Source organism: Myodes glareolus, chromosome 1, assembly GCF_982192425.1.
Source record: "Myodes glareolus chromosome 1, mMyoGla1.1, whole genome shotgun sequence".
NCBI lineage: Eukaryota > Metazoa > Chordata > Mammalia > Rodentia > Cricetidae > Myodes > Myodes glareolus.
This window is the reverse complement of record NC_142026.1, coordinates 136,312,442-136,324,557: the sequence shown is the minus strand read 5'-3', so window position 1 is coordinate 136,324,557 and position 12,116 is coordinate 136,312,442. Positions and strand designations below refer to the sequence as shown.

At 41.2% G+C, this 12,116-nt stretch overlaps 1 protein-coding gene across 3 annotated transcripts in view; it reads left to right on the top strand.

Moving 5' to 3' along the window:
* Prkn (parkin RBR E3 ubiquitin protein ligase) overlaps positions 1–12,116 on the top strand; it is a 1,186,369-nt gene that overhangs the window by 668,311 nt on the left and 505,942 nt on the right. The window lies entirely within an intron of this gene.

The following is a 12,116-nucleotide window of genomic DNA, read 5'->3' as shown; positions in this document are numbered from 1 at the left end:
GGGTTAAAACAATGGAGCACTTCTGGGTGTGATTAGCTTTCATCATAAAGACAATGGTGAAGATTTCCTCCGGATCTGCTGATGCCTAGTTCTTGTGAAAACCCAGAAACGGCTTGTTTGAATGTGCGGCTGCTAGCACAGTTCTCCCCTAATGATGTCAGCCCCAGTGGCTGTCAGTGCCATGGCCTAAGTGCTGTAGTCCATGAATCAGCAGACCTTTATTCCATGCTGAAGGTCGGGGGAGGGGCGAGTCTGTTTCCTGCCTTGTCCTGCGTCTGAGTCCTGTGGTTACAACCCCTTGCTGTCTACAAAAGCTAGAAATGGCCAATACAACTTTCTCGTGTCGCCTCACTGAGGGCCACTGTTGTTTTGTTTTGTTTTGTATTTCTTTCCTGGCCTGACTTTAAGGGGTCCACAGGATGACATCATGTCACCTGGGGAATTCTGAGAAGCTACTGTGAAGGTCAATGCAATTTTCATTTCCACTTGCCATGTAAAAGATCATGGGGTTGGTTTGTCAGCACCAGGGCCATTATTCTGTCTACTGTTCTTGTCCTTTTTCAGTATCTCATGTGATTTCCCACCATGAGTAGGAACATTTATATCCAACCAAAGACTCACTGGAGCACCATGATTCCACTCCAGCAGACTGCTAAGTATCACAAACCTTGACCCATCGGGCCTCCAGTTCCTTCCTCCGCCCACACTTACGATGGTCTTTGCTCATTCTTATCAGAACAGGGTTCATAAATCCTAATGTGCCGCTCCAGGCGCTTTCTGAATACTATTTATTATTAGTTGCAAGATGAAGTCAAACTTTATTTCATTTCATTAATAAAATATTAACTTGTAAGACTGTTTAGGTTAGATGATAATGTAGTCATCATTCATCTGGCTTAATTCTGCCTGCATACGGATGGATAAACAGCAACCGGGAGGTTGTCCGTTGCAGCTTCACACAACTGGCTCTCAAGGTGGGACTGAAATCAGGTCATCTGCACTTCAGACCAACTCATCATTTCATTTTTTAAAAAAACAATTCTTTAAAATTTATGTGGATACATACATGTATGCTTGCATGTATACATATGTGGATGCATGTGTGTGTGCGTATATAAGGTACAGATATAAGGCAAACTATTGTTTACAACTTAATGAAAATGTGGCTTCCGTAAGGCAAAGGCAATCTATTCCCCATGACTTGGCTGTGGAACCAGAGACTCACCTCTCTCAAAGGCTTAGGAAAAGCTTTGAACTATTTTTTGAGGTGAAATTCACACATTGTGAAATGAACCCTCTGTGCTGAGCGTATCCCAACATGTATCAGCACCCCCTCTGTCTGGTTCAGCATCACAAAATGAAGCTCTGTATCTATTGACTAATCCCACTCACCTGTCTTCCTGGACTCTATCCTTATAGTCTAACTTTTGCCCCTGTAGATTGGACTATTGTGAATACCTTATGAGAACAGGATCATAAAGTATCTGTCCCTATATGTGTGGCTCCTTTCACTTAGCATAATATCCAACAAAATTCATCTACACTGTCACCTTTTATGACAGTGTTCCACCAAACATGTATGCACATATAATATTTTGTTTGCACATTTTTTTAGTGGATATTTGGACTTTTCCGGCCTCTTCAGTTTTTTAATCACGGCTATAAATGCTGTAGGTGGATATGTTCTTCTTTTCAACTCTTTGAGGGTATGCATAGTAGGGAGCTCACTAGATCACATGGTAGTTGTATGAGCGTGTTGAGAGGGGTAGGTCTTCTCTTTGTGTTAGATCCGAGGCGAGTTTGTAGGAGTTCCCACCCTACCTACCAAGGTTTAGGCATGCTCAGACACTTTGAGCAATAAATAGAGGTTAAGGCAGGAGGATTGCAATGAGTTTGAGGCCATTTTGGGTTGTAATAAATGTCAGACTATCTGGGCCACCGATTAATACACTGTCACAGAAAGTTATACAATAAATATGCTCAAATAAACAAATCACAGTCACCAAAGGCTGTCCTTGATCAGACTTGTCATCCATTTGTCAAGCATTAGTTGTAAAATTGAATGTGGAGGAATAACATCCACCTCCCGAGGTCTGCCATTGTAACTACCATGCCTTGTAAGTGGTACCTGCCCCCCACTGCTGACAGATGTGCACTGAGGGTCAGTTCCATTCTCCATCCCCCAGTCTGTCTCCCAGTCCATGAAGACTCAAGCTCCATCCTGACCATTTGCACATGCACTTGCCCTAGCAGGAATGAAATATGCTTTAGCCCAGTGGAAAAATAAAGACTCTATGGAGTTTAGAAATATTACATCGCCAGCTTCTTCTAATCGACATGATGAGTCACAGAGGAATTAGTCTGATCAAACATGATTCTTCCTCCAAAGCTCTGGGCTTTTTCTCCAGGCAATCTGTACTTCTTAAACTTCATGAATTATTGATATTTCTATTTTCCCAATATTAATGCCAAGTGTCTTAGTCACTTTGTGCCATCACAATGAAGTACCTGAACTAAGTGGTTTATACAAAACAAGTTTATGTCTGGTGGTTACTGAATGCCAAGATCAGGGCACCAGTCCAGTAAAGGTCTGGTGAGGATCTCAGACCATTTATGGATTGCACAAGTCAAGGGGAAAGCACTCCTACATGGTACACTCATCCCATCCTGAGAGCTCAATTCTCCTGGTTGATTGAGAAAGGCATGCTGGGACGCAACCGAAGATTAGTCATTCATTTCCCAGCTGCCCAGACCTGAGTAATCACACAGAAGCTGTATGAATTATAACACTTCTTGGCCAATGACTCAAGCATATTTCTAGCTAGTTTTTACATCTTGAATTAATCCATTTCTATTTATTTGTATATCAGCATGAGGCTGTGGCTTACTTGTAAGAGTTGAGCATCCTTCTCCTTTGGCAGCTTCATGGCATCTCCTTGATACCACCTACTCTCTTTCTATATCTTTTCCAGCCTGTCTATATTCTGCCCTGTCATAAGACAAAGCAGCTTTATTCATTAATCAATAAAAACAGCACATATACAGAAGGACATCCCACATCATCTCCCCCTTTCTGTCTAAATTAAAAAGAAAGGTTTTAACTTTAATATAGTAAAATTACATTTACAAAACTGTTATTAAGCCAGAATTATAGTTGCAATATTTAGTCCTTTTATATTTGGCAAATTAAGGAAAATACTCTATCAACTATTCTATCTTTGTAAGTCTAAAGTTTTATATCTAATTTATCTTTTATTAAAACTAAGGAAAACTATAACTTTGTGTCTTCAATTCTTCAAAGACCCCAGGAGATAAAATATTACCTAAGTAAACAGTAAGTACATTGTAAGCAACTTCCATAACTCTAGAATTGACAGAAACATCTTGCTGCCTGGACAGTCACCCAAAGTTCTACTGTAATATTGGGGCATCCATCTTTAGACTACAGGCCCATAGTATCCAGTAGACTTTTCCATGAAGCAGGAAATTTGAAAGACTGTTTTGCTTTTTAATGGCAAAGTTCATCAGTTGCTTTCTTCTGTGTCCTGTAGAATGTCTGGCAGTTTTCTCCTTGAAGCAAGAACCCTAAAGGATCATCCCATCTTTTGGAAAATTTAACAGTCACTTTTCTGTGGGTCCTGCATGTCCAGTTCACACAGAATACCATCGAGCAGTCGAGCTAAGAACAGTTTCTTGCCCAAATGGCTAGTCTTGCACATTGAAGGCCATAACAAGTTTCTTCAATGCCCATCAATTTCTCTAAAGCAATTGGTGCTGTCAGAAGCAGATTTGTCTCACCATCAAGAAAAATCTAAGTTCTTAAAACATTTTAAATGCTATGTTCTGTAGGTCTTTGAAAAGTTTTAAGAATACCTATCCATCTGAATTATATCTCTGTATATCTAGAAAACCTGACTAGCATAACTATGGTTTGACTACTATAGATGACTAGTTATTAATCTATAATTTTAATTATTATATTACATATTTAAATTAGCTATATAAGCACAGTACCTTAAGCAAAAGTAGAAATATACATAAAACAAAAATGTCCTTAAATTTATATCAATGAATCAAAGTCATAACAATGTAAGTATCCATTTATATATTATATTCCCCTTTACATGAAAAAAACCATTTATAAACAATCATTTTGGGAATGTGGACATTGTTTTCTCCAAACTGCTTCCTGCTGTTTGATGAGAAAAGTATTTTTAGGGTTCACAGAGTCCTTTCGGGATGTCTGGTTCCATCAACACCCATTAGCCTGGAAAGAATCCTTAGATTCTCATTTTCTGTAGAAACAAAAGCAGAACCTTTTTTCTAAAACAACATATCCTTAGACTCAAATTTTGAAGTTAAGATACCTTTATGTTGGTTTAGCTTAGCAGCCCCTAGAAACAAATGTCTCTCTGTAGTCAAAAAATTCAAAGCAAACACAATAATATACATAATCCAAACTCTCTGTGTATATTCCATCTTTCGTGGCTTATTTTTAACCCTATTACTTTTAATATTTATTATCTTTACTCCTTTAATCTACGACTGTGTGTATTCTTGTCTATACTATTTTTCTTCTCTCTCTCAAGCCTATGTGCATTTTTTTAAACACACTGTGACCCATTCAGGGATTCATTTTTGTCTGAATCTGTCTTTATTGCATATCTGTAATCATTTTCTGACCAGAAACACTTTTTTTTTAAATGCTAAGTAGACATGGCTATTACCAACTTTGTGGCCCTGCCTGTTGGCTCCACCCTATCTGCCATGGCAGAGGTACAATCACTTCCCCAACTCTAAGAATGCAGTGGGTCTATGTCACTGTTAAGCAACTAGTAACATGCTGCATTAAGCAACTAGTAGCATGCTGCACACAAACCCCATTTAAGTGCAAGACCTCCGGAAAGAGCCAGAGTTCATGCTGCCAGCACAAACCAAGAAGCCATCCATCTCTCAAAGAAGCCTAACAATTTTTGCTGATAATACTGAGTCAGGAAGCCTTCTCTTAAAGGAGCTGTGTCTCTGCTTGCTGCCAGCAAACATAGCTTATCTGAAAAAATTGTAGCTACCAAGATGCTGTACTTGGATCCCATTTTTGTGGGTCTAGAAGCCCTGTTTTTTTTTTCTTAAGCTCTTTTAGGTCTTATGTGGATCCATGCCCCAGACAGTGGGGTCCATTTTGTAACCAGAGACTGCTCATTCATTTTCCAGACACCCAGACCTGAATAATCACACAGAAACTATATTAATTACAACACTGCTTGACCAATGACTCAGGCATATTTCTAGTTAGCTCTTACATCTTGAATTAACCCATTTTTATTAATCTGTTAATCAGCATGAGGCTGTGGCTTATTGGTAAGAGTTCAGCATCCTTCTCCTTCAGCAGCTATACAGTATCAGCTTGACTCCACCTATTCTCTCTATATATCTCTTCCAGCCTGACTATATTCTTCTGCCCTGTCATTGGCCAAAGAAGCTTTATTCATTAACCAATAAAAGCAGTACATATACAGATGGACTTCTTGCATCACTTATCTGCACAGGATACTGGTTTGATATATCCTTTAAATGAGCATTGAGAGAACATAGATGCCATTTTCCTTACTATTAACTTCCACCTAACACTGTGTTAGCTTCCTGCATCACTACAGAGCCACACAGACAGAAAAGCAGCCTTGTTTGCTTCTTTATTGTATATAAACTATTCTTTGATAATTCTTCAGTAAGGTTAGTCAGTCACCTCAGTCGAAAATAATGATTTCAGTCGCCACTGTCAGATCTCTACCTAATCTCCTTCCCATGGGAAATCTTTGTTTTGATCAACTTCTTCGTGCAGTGGTTCTAGCTTTAGAAGAATGTCTGTCCCACTGTATCGCGTTTTCCTTGGGTGTTCTCCGTCAACATAGTCCATGACAACAGACCCTCTTACCTCCTTTCTTCCCACTGGTGTAACCTTTGAATTCCTTCCACACTAGCTGTAAATGTAATTGATCTTATCTTTCATTGATGCAATTTTTAAATTTTTTTATAGATTATTAAGGATGTTTTCAACTTGAAACTTGGGGCCTTTTGTTCCCGGTGTCAGATCTACTTGTGGCATGTTCACAGCTTTGTTAGAGAGAGACTGCACTTCTCTCCATCTGGAGCACTTTGAGATCATCCGTGTGCTCAGAAGCACATGCATGCACATATGTTTGGAGAGTCTGTCACTGCTGCATAGATCATGCCAATTAGAAGGGAAGACCCTTCAAATATAGCCTAATAGTCATCATCAAATTATAAGACCATCTGCATGCATAAATCTAATTTTATTTAGTAAATATTTTTATCCTAGCCTCAACTACCTTAAGCTTTAATTTCTGTCTATCTGTAACTCAAAAACAGGTGACTTTAGGGCTACATTTTCTCATGTATTAAATTCATCTTCTATAACAAAGATGAATTATTGTCTTTCACAAAGGAGGAGCTAATGACTGGAATGCCTTTCTCTGGGATCTTGACTGACTGGCTTCTGCTGGAAGACTCTTCTGTCCCACCTGACCCCAGGGTCTCATGTGGAGGGACCAGACATCAACTTTTCTTCTTGAAGTGCAATCCTTCACCAGCTCCCAGGGCTGCACCTGGATTGACAGCAGTCCCAGAGCTCCCTGAACGGTGCATTGCTCAGACAAGCAGAGAGCTCACATGGCGATGAGAGGGGCACAGAGGACAGCCTCCACAGAAGTCATAGTCAGCTCTGAGATGTGCATTCAGTCCTTCATCTTTACAGTGTGCAAGTCTCTGAGATACATTTCTTGCTCAAACCCCACAGCTCCCATATAACTATACAGAAGGTGACAAGACACAACTTCAGAGCTTTACCACATTAAAATTAATCTGGACACACCTTCATTTGTAAACTGGGGAGAACTTTCATCTTAACTGTTCACTTAGAGGTTTAATGCAATTCCCCCTGGCTTCCTGCCATGGGGCCTCGGCATTGGTGTCCAGCAGATTCCAAGGCTGTGTGTGTGTGTGTGTGTGTGTGTGTGTGTGTGTGTGTGATATCCTTCACTGCTGAAGAGAAGGTGGGAAACTGTCTGTTCAGAAGGATTCATTCCCTCCTGTTTCAGCAGCTTGAGAATCAGTTGCTTGCAGTTTCAGGCTGCTTGACAACACCTTTCCCTGGGTGTGTGGTGTCCCCGAGCCCCTGACAAATGAGGTACGCGTTCTGCACAACCTATCAGGACCTTCCGCTGGAACTCCATCACCCACCTAGTTGGAGAGATTGTTTTGGTTGTTAGACCCTGAAGTTCATTCTAACTTCTAAATTCTTGAGATTCATTCATAGATTCAGAAATTATTTCTTAAAAGCCTGTCACAGGTTAGACCTTTGCTAGGTGCTTCATCTGCAGAACACAAGAAGCCAGGCTTAGTCCTGATCTAAAGTGTTAAACACCAGCATGAGGAAGCAAACAGCACAGTCAGCTAGACGGTGGTAGATGGCTTCAGAGCAAGGACAGGATGGCTGGGCAGAGATGGGGCCACATGTGCATGTTTGCAGGGAGTAAGTGGGATAATTGCAAGGCCCAGCACGAGCGGTTCAGAAAGGCACCCGCTAGCCTGTCAGAGGCTGTGACTGCCCAGCGGGAGAGAGAGTAGCGGCTGAGAGCTGGTGTCCAAACATAGCTATCATGGGAAGACACGCCGAGCAAATGGGACTTATATGTCCTGCTAAAACCTAAGCACAGTTAACACAAGGACATACTTCATAAGAGCTGACAAAATGGCTAAGCAGTTAGAGATTGTGACCCTCTCAGGGGACCAGCTTTATTTTAGTATCCACATCAGGTGACTGTACAATTGGCTGTAGCTCTAGTTTCAAGGTATTCGTCACCCTCTTCTTACTTCTACAGGTGCCTGAATTCGCATGTACAAACCCACACAGATACATGCACATATACACACTTGAATTCACATGTACAAACACACAGATATATGCAATACACATACCTGAATTCACATGTACAAACCCACACAGACATATGCACATACACACACCTGAATTCACATGTACAAACCCACACAGATAAATGCATATACACCCCTGAATTCACTTGTACAAACTCACACAGACATATGCACATACATACACCTGAATTCACATGTATAAACCCACACAGATATATGCACATACACACATCTGAATTTGCATGTATAAACCCACACAGATACATGAACATACACACGATTTCAAAATAAATACTAGGAGAAAAGAATATACATTTCTATTACAGAAAATCAAGTTGTCTTGGCTATAAGATTTACAGAAATTAAACAGCACTCCTGTCCCCTCAGGACTTGGTTGTCAAATTTTAGGTTTGCACTAACCTATTATGGGGTCACATTGCAGGTTAGTGTGACTAATCAGGAGTAAAGGCATCCTTAGACTTTTGATGTCCACTGACTATGAGGACGGTTCATTCTGCAGTTACTTTCTGTAACTCTCTCGTAGCTCCGTATGGAATTCTGAATCCAGTCCTAGGAAATAGGCAGGTGTATGTGTGTGTGTATGCACACACACACACACACACACACACAGAGAGAGAGAGAGAGAGAGAGAGAGAGAGAGAGAGAGAGACAGTTCCCTTCTCTCATATTTACTACCTATTATGAGAGAAGTGAGCTGTGTTTGTTTGCGTGCGGTGTGAGCAACAGCAGTCCCCTGTTCTCCCAGGATGAAATTGTATCTAAATCAGTGGCTGAAGATAGGGGCATATGGAAGAATCAGAAAGTTATGTTTTTCGAAGTCATAGATTTAATGTGATTTTTAAAAGACAAGTGGGGGTCTGGAGAGGCTCAGTGGTTAAGAGTTCATACCACTCTTATGGGCGGGGAGGGGGTGACCTTGGTTCCTAGTACCTAGGTCAGGCAACCCAGAACTGCCTACTACCTGAGGCCCAGGAGATCCTGCAGCCTCTTCAACCACCATGGGTACTGCACTCATGTGCATAAACCCTCTGTCCCCTAACGCACACACACATACAGGTATATACATAATTTAAACTAAAATAAAAACAAGTCCTTAAAAGAGAAGCAGGAAATGAAAAAAGACCAGGAGCAAAGCTTCCTGAGGAAGTTGGAAAACCTTGCCATGATTTTGATAGCCCAAGGGCTCCTTAGTCTGGTGCTGAAACTTTAGTGCCAACATGTTAAAATGGGCTATTGCCTCATTGTACACAGCTCACGACTCTCTCGGTTTTCTGGCATGACTCAGAATCAGATTAGCGTTGATGAAAAACCCTGCCAATGTCTCCAGACTTTACGGAGCCAGGGTGATACCCCTCTATACCTTCCTGAAAGAGCCACTTCCCCTGTGTGACTTAAGCACTGTTCTGTGAGGGAACTGGAAAGTTCCTCACTCCTGTGTTCCTCTCAGTGGTCAGCCAATCCTGTGACAGTAATGTGCCTCCCAAGGGTTAGATGTTGCTTGGAGGATGATCGTCCACAAAGGTCATAAGTACAGAAACAGCTGCCCCTGCCCTGGTGCTGTAAGGCACCCCGGTGGTGTTTCCTCCAAACACAGAAAACGGAAGATCATCTCACCCGTGAGAGCACCATGTTTACCACCGTTGACAAAGAGCAAAGAAATCTGCTTTCTCTACTTCGTCTGGGTTCCTGGGTATGGCACCCAGAGTTTTGCATATACCAGGCTATACCAATAAACTGTCTCTCAGTCCACCATCATTTTTGTTTTGAGATAAGCTCTCAGCATGTTGCTCAGGCTGGGCTTGAAGTCATGGTCCTCCTTCCCCAGCATCCCAAACAGCTGGGATTGCAGGGACATACCTCCTCTCCCTAGAACAGAATTCTTTAACCTTTACACGGAGCTTTGGAACATTTCTCTGGTGCTGTCCTCCAGAAGGACTTGCTTTATGGATGATGCCTGACCAAGGTGCTGGCCCTCCACTTAAGTTGTAAGCCTGTAACCAGAGTGATTGTTAAGATAGCTTGGTGAATTAGGGCCAGGAAGATGTAGAGTAACTGGCCACGTGACAATTCCCCGAAACCTTTTACCATGTGAAACCAGCTGTGTTCTGAGTTTCTCACAAGAGGAAGTGTCAGCGCCCCCTCCTGTGGTCTCAGGGGAAAATGATGCTTCTCTTGTGTGATTGTGGCATGACAAGTTTTTAACTTCTAAAATAAACTCATTGAAACTGTGAGTATATACAAGGACTCACAAGTCAGAAGTTCAGAGCTAAAGGATTCTGATGTTTTACTGGGGCATGATTCATGCTCACTGTTGAGCGCCGCTGACAAGTACATGCATGTGAGCACCATCATCACAGTCCAGTGTGGGAACACTTCTGTCACCCTGAAACATTCCCTCCCACATATCTGAGATGTGCTTCCCCTACCTGCAGCCCCATGGAGCCCCTGATCTTCTCTGTTTTTAGAGTTTTATCTGTTATAGTTGTTATTTATGGAATCATTCTATATATGACCATTGATCTGACTTACTTTCTCACTGTAATCTTGAAATTCTTTTCAAATTGTTTCATGTAAATGGCATGTAGTTTCCACTGCTAGTGATCGAATCCAGGGCCTTATACATGCTAGGCAATTGCTGTTCCATGGAACTACTCTTTTGATTTAATCTTAGTAAAGTCTTAATGATGATTACAATGGACTCATTTTGTCTCTTCCCATACCAGCAGACATTTGTATCAATGTTTTGAGTTATGTTAGAAACACTGTGGGCAAATCTGAGTGGACATTTGCCTCAACCTAAAACCTAGGAGAATAACTGGGTTCTCTTTGGGATCCGATAACAGGGTGCATTTCATATTTTATAGAAAATCACCTGAGTGACTTGTAGTGCTGTAGCTTGTTACAAGAGGTAGAAAATAGTTTCTGTTTCTCCTCAACTATGTCAATACTTTATGTTGTCAGCTTATTTATTATCCCTATCTAACTGTTTACCCATCCATCCACCCACCCACCATCCACCCATCCATCCATCTATCCACCCATCCATCCATCTGTTCATCTATCTGTCTGTCCAGCCACCCACCCATTCATCCATCCATCCATCTATCACCTATATAGTGGTATCTAACTACGTTTTAAATGTATATATGTTTCTCTAACTACTAGTTATATTCAATATATCTTATGCGTTTATTAATGCATTTATTTAATATCTGCTTTTGTGATGAAAATTCAGTTAGAGTCCTCTAACTAATTAAGTGTTATTTGTCATGGTACACACTAGAATTCTTATACAGCACATGGAATTTGAAAATAAAAGAATTCACTCCACTGGGTTCATGAAACATTCTGTAGAACACATAGACAATGCATCACCGTCTCTTAACCTGAGAGATGTCCATATAGAACACAATGTTTTGCATAGCACAGCACATGAAACTAAATACAACTTCTGGACTCTGACCCTATCCTCGTTCTCCCATTCGCCTCTCCGTTTTACCATGTTTATTTGTCCATGGCTTACAAACTACGCAAGACACACGTGTCATCAGAGAGTGCACTAGAGGTCTCCCGGCACCTTTTCCATGAGTAAGTACTGAGTGTTAATTATAATTAAAACAATAACTCTTTAATGAAGCATCAGTAACTCTGATTAATCAGCTGCTTCCCAGGCAGGCCCTTCTCGAGCTCCCAAGGGTTTCCTGCAGCAGACTGTGGTAATGCTCCTGTTTTGCACAGAGCTATTGTTTTCGCAGTAAATATGTGAATTGATTACCCACGAGCCCAGGTCAGGATGTAGCCTTGTTTTGCTTTATTCTTTATTATGTTAGAAACCCAACACAGCAGGGGGGCGGGTATCCACTGCAGGGTCACCTTGGGACTTCTAATATGGAAATATAAATGAATCCTTTGTCGCTGTAAATTATAAACAGAACAACAGCGGCCTGCTTCCACACTTATAAATATGTATGTGTCCCCCCCATACACAACCAATGAAATTACAGTGAGGATAGATCAAAATGAATTAGCACCTGTCAGGGAAATTTGATGGGTCATTCTGCACTATAATTTTCTTCCCCTTTCTTGTGAGTGGGATATAATAGCCAAGGCCTGCATCTCACCCTCCCTCTCCCACTGTGGTT